We start from the raw sequence: 13,911 nt of genomic DNA, 5'->3' as shown, positions 1-13,911 counted from the left end.
AACAGTTTCCTTCATCTAAAAAAAAAAAAGAAAAAATCACTGCCCAATCTCTTCCCAAACACACACACGAGTTTAAAAATAGATTGAGAATGAATGCCAAGGTTTTGCTTCATTGGGATTTGGCCTAAATGCCACCCTCCTCTTTGCCCTTTTGATATAAGCTAGAACTTTACTGGAAAGATTTGCTTCAATCTGCTTAGTGTCTGTGTCTTGCATCTCTGTGTTCCCAGGTCAGCCTTGTGCTTAGTAGGTGTTACACTTTCTTTGGCTCATCTTACCAAGTTTTTCACACTCTCAGATAACATTCACTTGCTGGCTCAGGCTTGCCTTGGATACTAAGCCAAACTAGGAGTGAAAGTACATATTTCAATAATGCCTCTCCACTTGATTTCCATGTAATGGAACATGGAATTAAGTCACACTTCATATTGTGGAATATACTGGTCCAATGATAATTGCTCGTCTTTTGTATGTGACCTGCTTTTTCCTCCTTTAGAAGATTTTAAAAGATATTTCCTTTGTCCCTACTATTCTGAAATTTCACAACTATGTCCTTTGGTGTGGGTATTTTCCCATTCATTGTGCTAGACACTCAGTGGGTCTTTTCATTCTGAAAAACCATGTCCGTTGATACCTTTTTATACCAGTTTCCTATTCATTTACACATTCTGTAATATCTCTATGCTTCAGAATAGTTTATTGTTGCTATACTCTTTTCATTATATATGACATCCTGTTCTTTTTAATGGATGCAACATTTTCCCTTATTAAGATGACCATAAAATATAATGCATTTATTTAATGTTCATTTTCATCTTTCTAAGTATCAAAAAACTTTATTAGACTACACCTCACAATGCCCTTGTTTTAGTTATAAATTATCAACTGTACAAGTTAAAACATAAAAGATTCACTTTATGAATGTTGAGACTATGGCAACATATAATTAAATGAAATTTATTGAAGTTGTTCAAAGCACTGTGGAAAATCTTCTTTCCGGCCTCTGATTGTCCAGCTTCGGAGTACTGGTGAAAACAGAAAGCAAACCTAATATATTATATGTTTTGTATCTGCCAAATCATAGATCATCCTGAAAGAGCCAAACTTTTTTTTTCCCAGTCCATGGAAGTCAGTTGAAGAACTGACATGCTTTAATCCTAATCAGTGCTTGAATGAAAATACAGAGGAAAAAAAAAAAACTCCATATAGGAAAACTTTTTAAAATAATAAAAGAATAAAGAGTGATCTTAATCAATTAGAAATAAGCCAAAAGCCAAATGAATTTTAAGTAAAATAAGTCCTTGGGGATAAAACCAAATTAAAAAGTTCTTAATGGCACAAAGTTTCTTAGACATGGACAGGAAAACAAGAATGAGTTATCATTTGAATTAATAACAAAATATCTTCTCTATTAACAAAAATATACCACACTACGACTGAATGACATGAGAAGTCACTTCTACATCAATGTTCAAGCTGAGAGTAATAGTATAGAACAATTAGTCCAAACCTTATTTTTATAGAGAGGCAACTGAGATCAAATGAAAGAAGGAACTCACTCAGCTCCTCACAAATAGTTAATGGCCCATGCAACAAGCATGTTGTTTTTCCACAATCAAAATCTTTAGCCTTTTTATTCCTACAAACTCCAATGTTTTTTTCACTATGGTAATTGGTCCTATAATTGAATATTTAATTCATCTACAGTTAAACTCTCTAGGTGAGAAATAATTGACAAATTCTAGTTAAGGCCCATATAATTTAATCTTCATACAATACAATTTCAAAAAGAGAAAAGAAGATTCTAGATCTATATGTTTTAAATAAAACATCATTTAAAGTAGAACACGAGGTAGTACAGAAATGAACAATAGAAACAAGAATTTAAAGAAAGCCAAATATTTGTGGGATAATTAGAGGAATTAGAGTTGTAAGATCTAGAGAAGAGAATATTAAGGGGTGGCTTTCTATGGTTAAAAGACAGATCTAGCCTATTATTCACCATCTTCATTGAGATAAAATATAGTTAGAGCAAGGAACAGATGCAACCAAGAAGCAGTTCTTGAGTACAGAGTGAGTAATGTCTGGCCCAGCACCTAGTGAGTGAAATAAGAGGGTATGGTAGATGAATCCCTAGAGTTTGGGGGTAAAGAGACTAACAGTTATCATCCTACTCTTACTTGAAATTTGTTGGCCAGAGATCTAGGAGCTAAACCAAGTGTCCAATTTCATATGTTAATACCACAAGGCAAGCTGCCTCTCCCAGTGAGAAAAATAACATGTTCAATTCTTCCAAGTTAAAGGCTTACTGTAATGATTAAGCACACAGACTTAGGGGTCAGAGCGCCTGGGTTCAAATCTCAAGCTTCACCACTAATTATGTAAATTTAGACAAATTACTTTAAGGTGACTTGGGATTTCTCATATGTAAAAGGAAGAGATTTTGGTACCCATTTTTTTAACAATTGTTAAGATAATACTTAGGAAATAGCAAATTAATATTATCTTCCAAATATCTGAACTCATGTCATCTGACAGATTCCAATATTATTCTTTAAATAATTATTGAAAATATCAAGATAAAAATACAGATTTTAAAATTATCTATTAAGGGTATCACCAGGTTAATTTAAGGGAGAAAAGTGTAGCTAAAGTTATTTAACAGCTTTGAATATATCTGAATGTCACATCAATTGGGCAGTGGTCAATACTTTGACTAAATTCTAATCAAGAGGCTATTAAGTTAGTGAAATTTTGTAATCTCATAATTGGCATTTGTTTGCTCTGAGTAATGTTGTACTCTATTCACATGAACATTGGAGAGGCAGTTTTCCAGTTATTTTTATTAGAAAACATGAGGCAAGACCATACCCCTCTAAGCATAAAGTTCTACAAATACTCATAGTGTAAAATCTCAAAGTATAACTTGTTTCCAAATAGCTGAGTCTGTTGGCTGCCAAATGAACTTTCAGTTGAAACAATGGAAAAAGCACAAAGAATATAGAATTTAGACACAAAAAAGAGAACATCCAGCAAAATGACTTGGTAGCTAAACTCATAGTAATGAAATGCGAAAGTCTTAAATTTATTTATGGCAAGCATCTCAGTCAAGACTTTAATCTGTAAGTATGGTGAAAAGACTATAGAGCAAGAAAAGCAGAGAGCAGAGTCTCAGCTAATAAGATATCCCAGTCAGTTCTGTGATAATGAGATATATGTGTTTCTGAAAATCACTTCATTCAGAGAAATTCTGCAATAAAAACCATAGGTCTGAGGACACCTTCAAGATGGCGGAGGAGTAAGATGAGGAGATCACCTTCCTCCCCACAAATACATCAGAAATACATCTAAATGTGGAACAACTCCTACAGAACACCTACTGAATGCTCGCAGAAGACCGCAGACTTCCCAAAAGGCAAGAAACTCCCCATGTACCTGGGTAGGGCAAAAGAAAAAAAAGAGACTAAAGAATAGGGACGGGACCTTGCACCTCTGGGAGGGAGCTGTGAAGGAGCAAAAGTTTCCACACACTAGGAAGCCCCTGCACTGGCAGAGATGGAGGGTGACGGGGGGGAAGCTTCAGAGGGCAGCAGTAGGGACGCAGAAGCCAAAGCAGAGAGATTCCTGCACAGAGGATTGGTGCCGACCAGCACTCACCAGCCTGAGAAGCTTCTCTGCTCACTCGCCAGGACGGGTAAGGGCTGGGAGCTGAGGCTCTGCCTTCAGAGGTCAGATCCAAAGAAGAGAAAGGGAAAAATTCTCCCAGAAGCCTCAGGAGCAGCAGATTAAATCTCCACAAACAACTTGATGTACCCTGAATCTCTGGAATACCTGAATAGACAACAAATCATCCCAAACGTGAGGCAGTGGACACAGGGAGCAACTGTGGACTTGGGGTTTGCTTTCTGCATCTAACTCATATCTGGTTTTATATTTATCTTAGTTTAGTATTTAGAGTTTATTATCATTGGTAGACTTGTTAATTGATTTGGTTGCTCTCTTCCTTTTATTTATATATATAGATATATATTGTTTTTTCCTTTTTCTCTTTTTGTGAGTGTGTATGTGTATGCTTCTTTGTGTGATTTTGTCTGTATAGCTTTGCTTTTACCATTTGTCCTAGAGTTATGACTGTCCATTTTTTTTCTTTTTATCATTGGTGTATGTTTTTTGGTTTGGTTGCTCTCTTCTTTCTTTCTTTTTAGTTATTAATATTTCATTTTTAATTATTTTTTATTTTGATAACTTTTATTTTATTTTTTCTTTCTTTCTATCATTTTCTCCCTTCTCTTCTGAGCCATGTGGCTGACAGGGTCTTGGTGCTCCAGCTGAGTGTCAGGCCTGTGCCTCTGAGGAGGGAGAGCCGAGTTTAGGACACCGGTCCACCAGAGACCTCCTGGCACCACATAATATCAAACTGAGAAAATCTCCCAGAGATCTCCATCTCAATGTTAAGACCCACCTCCGCTCAACAACCAGCAAGGTACAGTGCTGGACACCCTATGCCAAACAACTAGCAAGACAGGAACACAACCCCACCAATTAGCAGAGAGGCTGCCTAAAATCATTATAAGGTCACAGACATCCCAAAACACACCACTAGATGCGGCCCTGCCCAGATGGAAGACAAGATCCAGCCTCTTCCACCACAACATAGGCACCAGTCCCCTCCACCAGGAAGCCTACACAACCCACTGAAACAACCTCAGCCGCTGGGGGCAAACACCAAAAACAAGGGGAACTATGAAACTGCATCTTGCGAAAAGGAGACCCCAAAAACAGTAAGTTAAGCAAAATAAGAAGACAGAGAAACACACAGCAGATGAAGGAGTAAGGCAAAACCCCATCAGACCAAACAAATGAAGAGGAAATAGGCAGTCTACCTGAAAAAGAATTCAGAGTAATGATAGTAAAGATGATCCAAAAGCTTGGAAACAGAACAGAGAAAACACAAGAAATGTTTAACAAGGACCTAGAAGAACTAAAGAGCAAACAAACAATGATGAAAAACAAAATAAATGAAATTAAAATTCTCTACAAGGAATGAATAGCAGAATAACTGAGGCAGAACGGATAAGAGACCTGGAAGATAAAAGAGTGGAAATAACTACCGCAGAGCAGAATAAAGAAAAAGAATGAAAATAATTGAGGACAGTCTCAGAGACCTCTGGGACAACACTAAATGCACCAACATTCGAATTATAGGGGTCCCAGAAGAAAAAAAGAAAAACAAAGGGATTGAGAAAATATATGAAGAAATTATAGTTGAAAACTTCACTAATTTGGGATAGGAAATAGTTAATCAAGTCCAGGAAACACAGAGAGTCCCATACAGGATAAATCAAAGGAGAAACACCCCAAGTCACATATTAATCAAACTATCAAAAATTAAACACAAAGAACAAATATTAAAAGCTGCAAGGGAAAAACAACAAGTAACATACAAGGGAATCCCCATAAGGTTAACAGCTGAACTTTCAGCAGAAATTCTGCAAGCCAGAAGGGAGTGGCAGGATATATTTAAAGTGATGAAGGGGAAAAAACGACAACCAAGATTACTCTATCCAGCAAGGAACTTATTCAGATTTGACAGGGAAATTAAAACCTTTACAGACAAGCAAAAGCTAAGAGAGGGCTTCCCAGGTGGCACAGTGGTTGAGAGTCCACCTGCCGCTGCAGGAGACACGGGTTTGTGCCCCGGTCCGGGAAGATCCCACATGCCGTGGAGCGGCAGGGCCCTTGAACCATGGCAGCTGAGCCTGTGCGTCCAGAGCCTGTGCTCCGCAACGGGAGAGGCCACAACAGTGAGAGGCCCGCATACCAAAAAAAAAAAAAAAAAAGCTAAGAGAATTCAGCACCACCAAACCAGCTTTAAAACAAATGCTAAAGGAACTTCTCTAGGCAGGAAATACAATAGAAGGAAAAGACCTACAATAACAAACCCAAAACAATTAAGAAAAGGTAATAGGAACATAGATGTCGATAATTACCTTAAATGTAAATGGATTAAATGCTCCAACCAAAAGACATAGACTGGCTGAATGGATACGAAAACAAGGCCCATATATATATGCTGTTTACAAGAGACACACTTCAGACCTAGGGACACATACAGGCTGAAAATGAAGGGATGGAAAAAGATATTCCATGCAAATGTAAATCAAAAGAAGGCTGGAGTTGCAATTCTCATATCAGACAATATAAACTTTAAAACAAAGACTATTACAAGAGACAAAGAAGGACACTACATAATGATCAAGGGATCAATCCAAGAAGAAGATATAACAATTGTAAATATTTATGCACCCAACATAGGAGCACCTCAATACATAAGGCAAATACTAACAGCCATAAAAGGGGAAATTGACAGTAACAAAATCATAGGAGGGGGCTTTAACGCCCCACTTTCACCAATGGACAGATCATCCAAAATGAAAATAAATAAGGAAACACTAGCTTTAAAAGATACATTAAACAAGATGGACGTAATTGATATTTACAAGACATTCCATCCAAAAACAACAAAAGACACTTTCTTTTCAAGTGCTCATGGAACATTCTCCAGGATAGATCATATCTTGGGTCACAAATCAAGCCTTGGTAAATTTAAGAAAACTGAAACCATATCAAGTATCTTTTCTGACCACAACGCTAAGAGACTAGATATCAGTTACAGGAAAATATCTGTAAAAAATACAAACACATGGAGGCTAAATAATACACTACTTAATAACCAAGAGATCACTGAAGACATCAAAGAAGACATCAAAAAATACCTGGAGAAAAATGACAATGAAAACACTATGACGCAAAACATGTGGGATGCAGCAGAAGCAGTTCTAAAGAGGGAAGTTTATAGCAATACATTCCTACCACAAGAAACAAGAAACATCTCAAATAAACAACCTAACCTTACACCTAAAGCAATTAGAGAAAGAAGAACAAAAAACCCCAAAGTTAGCAGAAGGAAGGAAATCATAAAGATCAGATCAGAAATAAATGATAAAGAAATGAAGGAAACAATAGCAAAGATCAATAAAACTAAAAGCTGGTTCTTTGCAAAGATAAACAAAATTGATAAATCATAAGCCAGACTTACCAAGAAAAAAAGCGAGAAGATTCAAATCAATAGAATTAGAAATGAAAAAGGAGAAGTAACAACAGACACTGAAGAAATACAAAGGATCATGAGGGATTACTATAAGCAACTATATTCCAATAAAATGGACAACCTGGAAGAAATGAACAAATTCTTAGAAATGCACAACCTTCTGAGACTGAACCAGGAATAAACAGAAAATATAGACAGACCAATCACAAGCACTGAAATTGAAACTGTGATTAAAAATTTTCCAACAAACAAAACCCCAGGACCAGATGGCTTCACAGGTGAATCCCATCAAACATTTACAGAAGAGCTAACACCTTTCCTTCTCAAACTCTTCCAAAATATAGCACCAGGAGGAACACTCCCAAACTCATTCTACGAGGCCACCATCACCCTGATACCAAAATCAGACAAAGATGCCACAAAGAAAGAAAACTACAGGCCAATAGCACTGACAAACATAGATGCAAAAATCGCAACAAAATACTAGCAAACAGAATCCAACAGCACATTAAAAGGATCATACACCTTTTAATGATCAAGGGGGGTTTATCCCAGGAATGCAAGGATTCTTCAATATACGCAAATAAATCAATGTGAAACCCCATATTAACAAATTAAAGGGGAAAAACCATATGATCATCTCAATAGATGCAGAGAAAGCTTTTGACAAAATTCATCACCCATTTATGATAAAAACCCTCCAGATAGTAGGCATAGAGAGAACTTTCCTCAATATAATAAAGGCCATATATGACAAACCCACACCCAACATCATCCTCAATGGTGAAAAACTGAAACCATTTCCACTAAGATCAGGAATAAGACAAGGTTACCCTTTCTCAAGACTATTATTCAACATAGCTTTGGAAGTTTTAGCCACAGCAATCAGAGAAGAAGAAGAAATAAAAAGAATCCAAATCGGAAAAGAAGAAGTAAAGCTGTTACTGTTTGCAGATGACATGATACTATACGTAGAGAATCCTAAAGAGCTACCAGAAAACTACTAGCGCGAATCAATGAATTTGGTAAAGTAGCAGGATACAAAATTAATGCACACAAATCTCTTGCATTCCTATACATTAATGATGAAAAATCTGAAAGTGAAATTAAGGAAATATTCCCAATTACCATTGCAACAAAAAGAATAAAATATCTAGGAATAAACCTACCTAAGGAGACAAAAGACTTGTATGCAGAAAATTATAAGACACTGATGAAAGGAATTAAAGATGATACAAATAGATGGAGAGATATACCATGTTTCTGGGATTGAAAGAATCAACATTATGAAAATGACTCTACTACCTAAAGCAATCTACAGATTCAATGCAATCCCTATCAAACTACCAGTGGCATTTTTCACAGAACTAGAACAAAAAATTTCACAATTTGTAGAGAAACACAAAAGACCCCGAATAGCCAAAGCAATCTTGAGAAAAACGGAGCTGAAGGAATCAGGCTCCCTGACTTCAGACTACACTACAAAGCTGCAGTAATCAAGACAGTATGGTTCTGGCACAAAAACAGAAATATAGATCAATGGAACAGGATAGAAAGCCCAGAGATAAACCCACGCACATATGGTCAACTTATCATTGATAAAGGAGGCAAGAATATACAGTGGAGAAAAGACAGCCTCTTCAATAAGCGGTGCTGGGAAAACTGGACAGCTACATGTAAAAGAATGAAATTAGAATACTCCCTAACACCATACACAAAAATAAACTCAAAATGGATTAAAGATCTAAATGTAAGGCCTGACACTATAAAACTCTTAGAGGAAAACACAGGCAGAACACTCTGTGACATTAATCACAGCAAGACCCTTTTGACCCACCTCCTAGAGAAATGGAAATAAAAACGAAAATAAAAAAATGGAACCTAATGAAACTTCAAAGCTTTTGCGCAGCAAAGGAAAACATAAACAAGACGAAAAGACAACCCTCAGAATGGGAGAAGGTATTTGCAAATGAAGCAACTGACAGAGGATTAATCTCCAAAATTTACAAGCAGCTCATGCAGCTCAATATCAAAAAAACAAACAACCCAATCCAAAAATGGGCAGAAGCCCTAAATAGACATTTCTCCAAAGAAGATATATAGAGTGCCAACAAACACATGAAAGGATGCTCAACATCACTAATCATTAGAGAAATGCAAATCAAAACTACAATGAGGTATCACTTCACACCAGTCAGAATGGCCATCATCAAAAAATCTACAAACAAGAAATGCTGGAGAGGGTGTGGAGGAAACCAAACCCTATTGCACTGTTGGTAGCAATGCAAATTGATACAGCCACTATGGAAAACAGTATGGAGGTTCCTTTAAAAACTAAAAATAGAACTACCATACGCCCCAGCAATCCCACTACTGGGCATATACCCTGAGTAAACCATAATTCAAAAAGAGTCATGTACCAATATGTTCATTGCAGCTCTATTTACAATAGCCAGGACATGGAAGCAACCTAAGTGTCCATCAACAGATGAATGGATAAAGAAGATGTGGCACATATATACAATGAAATATTACTCAGCATAAAAGGAAACAAAATTGAGTTATTTGTAATGAGATGGACAGACCTAGAGTCTGTCATACAGAGTGAAGTAAGTCAGAAAGAGAAAAACAAATACCGTATGCTAACACATATATATGGAATCTAAAAAAAAAAAGAAAAAAAAATGGTCATGAAGAACTTAGGGGCAAGACCGGAATAAAGACACAGACCTACTAGAGAATGGACTTGAGGATATGGGGAGGGGGAAGGGTAAGCTGGGACAAAATGAGAGAGCGGCATGGACATATATACACTACCAAATGTAAAATAGATAGCCAGTGGGAAGCAGCCGCATAGCACAGGGAGATCAGCTCGGTGCTTTGTGACCACATTAGAGGGGAGGGATAGGGAGGGTGGGAGAGAGGGAGATGAAAGAGGGAAGAGATATGGGGCAATATGTATATATATAACTGATTCACTTTGTTATAAAGCAGAAACTAACACACCATTTTAAAGCAATTATACTCCAATAAAGATGTTAAAAAAAAATGATGAACACAGGGGCAGCATAGGAATAAAAACGGAGACATAGACAATGGACTTATGGACACAGGGCGGGGGAAGGGTAAGCTGGGATGAAGTGAGAGAGTGGCATGGACATATATACACTACGAAATGTAAAACAGTTAGCTAGTGGGAAGCAGCCACATAGGATGAGGAGATCAGCTCGGTGCTTTGTGACCAACTAGAGGGATGGAATAGGGAGGGTGGAACGGAGACGCAAGAGGGAGGAGATATGGGGATATATATTTATGTATAGCTGATACACTTTGTTATGAAGCAGAAACTAACACACCATTGTAAAGCAATTATACTCCAATAAAGATGTTAAAATAAATAAATAAATAAACCAAAGGTCTTATGCAAAAAAAAAAAAGAAAAACAATGAGTCTAGAGGCACACTACTCTAAAACTTCCTCAGTGAAACAATGAAAAAAGAAAGATAAGAATCTAATGAATTTGGTAGAACCGTTTTACACATGTTAAATAGTTACACATGTTAAAATATATAAATGAAAAGAGTATTTTACTTTGAAAAGGACCTGACTTGTGTACAGGGGCAACAGAGAGGTTGCAGCTTGTGTATTATTGTGAAGAGGTAGGAGGAGGGTTAAGAGAAATTGTAGGAAACATTGCAGTACAAGATTCAGTTGGGTGTGGTGGAACTTCTCTTTTTTGTCCCTTCCTTCATCCTACTGCCTGGAATATGGCTATCCTGGCCAACATTCTAGATTGGATTAGAGTCTGGGTCCCTGAAGAGCAAATCTCTGGGTGGCCTCCCTGTGGACTTTTACATGACCAATAAAAAGCTTATTTTTTTAAAGCCACAATTATTTTTGTTCTCTTACTTGCAATTAAGGTCAATCCTAACTGATACAGACATCCTAGATAAATCCTATTTCTATTTTTTCTCACTTTTAATACATTTTCATCCTTTTTACCACATTCTATAAGAATCACATGAGGTGGGGGACAGAAATGGAGTGATGTGGGTCAAAGAGCACAAATTTTCAGTTGTAAGAAGAATAAGTTCTGAGGATCTAGTGTACAGCATGGTAACTATAGTTAATAATACCGCATTGTATACTTGAAACTTGCTGAGAATAAATCTTAAGTAGTCATACGCACACAAGAACATAGTAAGGAAAAAAGAGTTACTTATGTAAGGTGATGGACATGTTAATTATCTGGATTTTGATAATCATTCTACAATCATACATATACAATTGTATATGTATATCAAACCATTACATTGTATACTTTCAATATATACAATTGTATTTATCAGTTATTACTTAATAAAGTTAAAGAATCACTTGGATCAATCTTCCAATGCATTATGTAATTTAATTTTAGCTGTATCCTTTCTCCTGTTTAATCCCTCTATTTACTTTTTAATTTCATTATCATGTTTTTTTAATTCCCAAGACTTCAAATTTTCTTTTTCACTGAAGTCTGTTATTTTATTCTCTCACAGAGAATACTAAGTATGCTTAAATTTTCTTCTTTTCCTATGTTGAACTTTTTGTCTATGATTATTTCTTAATTTTATTGAATTTATTTCTCTTAGGTTTCCTTACATGCCTGGTAGCTCTTACTGAATGTTCCAATGTTTAAAATATCATCTCAGAAACATGAAAAAACCCAGGCTGTGAAAACATGTTCTGATTTAGGAGTCCTATCTCCAGAGGCTTTGCAGTGGGGCACAAGGCAGAACTTGTGGCTGGTTTAGCATTTTGTAAGTGCATGAGAATATTTTGTCTGCCCGGGAAGGGGAGGCTCCCGTTCTTCATGGTAAGCATAAGTTATCTGGAAACTTTCTCCATAACAACTCCATAACTCTTATAATCTCTTGTGAGAATGTCTAAATTAGAATGCCCCCACCCCACCCTGAGGCCAAAATTAGGAAAGCATTGGAAAGATTAATGAATGGACATTTGTCGTTTGTTTTGCTTCACCTAGCATCTGAACTCCTATGTTAGACGTTTCCATTCAATGAGTCTTGCTGAGGCAAAGAATGCATCCCTCTGTAAAATCTGAGACTGTAGGGATCTGATTTTCTAGTTATCTGACATAAGCTCTGCCAATCAAAATGCATCTGTGCCAGATCTGACGCTCTAAAAGCAAAAACCTGTGCCCATGCCTGAGTGTCATAGAACAGAAGTGGCTTAATGGCAAATCATTGTGATTTCACCTGAATGAAGGATGAGAAAGTCCATAATAAGACCACATCTGTGGCTTGGATTTGGTTGTTGCTCCTGGCAGCCCAGCCCTCAGTCTAATTCTCCAGCCTTCCTGCAGTTCTTGAGCCAACCAAGCCCTTATCTGCTTCACCCAGAGTAGGCATTTTTTGCTTACAGTTAAGAACCTGATTAATACAACTGGCATGACTATGTCACAGCCCTTTAATTACCAAGCAAACCTCATATGGCCTCCCTCTCTAAAACCTACTACCTCTGGGGAAAAAAAAAAAGTAGTTTGGAAAGCACCTCTCCTTCCCCAGTAGCACTTTTCATCAATCTTTCATTTTTATCATCAGCCTGATATCACATGTTCTATTTCTTAAAAAAAAAAAAAATGCATCACTGTTCTGGTTTTTTGATGGTTCTTGCCCAGCTTTCTAAATTCCTTTCTATCCCATTTTCTTTTCTGTATGTTTCAGTGAGATTTGAGCTGGTAGGAAAAGTAAATCATGTATTTAGGAAGCCATATTGAACTGAAAGTTTATTTCCTACATTTTCTTCTTCATTTTTAAGATAATGATTGCTATATGTGTATTTTAAATATACATATGTATGTTTATATATCTGTGTGTGTATTTGTGTGATCTATAGGTCATTTGAAGAGTTTCTAACTTAATGATGATGTTAGGAAACAAGCAGGGTCCTCAGTAACACATCTTATTGCACACATCTGCAAACCTTTATCATCTTTATGGATGTAGTCAGGCTGCTTTCTACTTGTATTCATTGTCAATCATCAAAGTAAACATTCCATCTCAACTTATGCCACAAAGCTCCTCATCTGCTTTCAAATGAAATAATCTACAATGTGTTTATTCTCTCTTTGTTTGTGGGTTCGCCTAAATACCTGTTTGAGATGAAATCATGAAGTTTATTATGGTGTCTGTTTACTATAGTAAAATTGATCTTTCCTGATTATCAGGCCCACCAATAAAATCATTACCTAGCTTTATTCAACACTGTGGTCCATTTAATTTGGAATCATGTGCTATGAAAAAGCTTGAATAAAATGAATGAGTTGTAAACTGGACCTACTTTGAATGTAGTTAAGTCCATTTTAAGTGGGTTTACTTAAAGCTAGTAAAAAGAATCTATACTTGCTAATGTAAAGTTGTCAACACATAGCAGATGCCCAATCATAACTCTTGTGTGATTGATGTTCTCCCTCTCCCGTCCCCCACACACAAAAAAAACCCTCTAATTTACCTTTTTTTTTTTTTTAATGTTCAGTGCTTGTACTGGGTTTTCATAAGATAGGGCACACCTGCATATATTTATAACAGCTGAATTTTCCAGCTGCCTCAACATCACATTCCCTAACGTTGCCCTAAAAGCATTCTCTGTTTCTGTTTCCTTTACCTTTGCTGATTTTCTTCTGGTGAACTAACATTTCTCAGGCACTTCTTTCAATTTATTTTAAACTTCTGACTCTACTCTCTGAATTTTCCTGCTTCTCTTTAAACTCAAGTCAGGCTGTCAACACCACTTACTGAATG

Source organism: Delphinapterus leucas, chromosome 13, assembly GCF_059928025.1.
Source record: "Delphinapterus leucas isolate spDelLeu-1000000601 "Yukka" chromosome 13, BTC_Dleu_Yukka2, whole genome shotgun sequence".
NCBI lineage: Eukaryota > Metazoa > Chordata > Mammalia > Artiodactyla > Monodontidae > Delphinapterus > Delphinapterus leucas.
The sequence above is the reverse complement of the archived record's forward strand: the minus strand, read 5'-3'. Positions refer to the sequence as shown.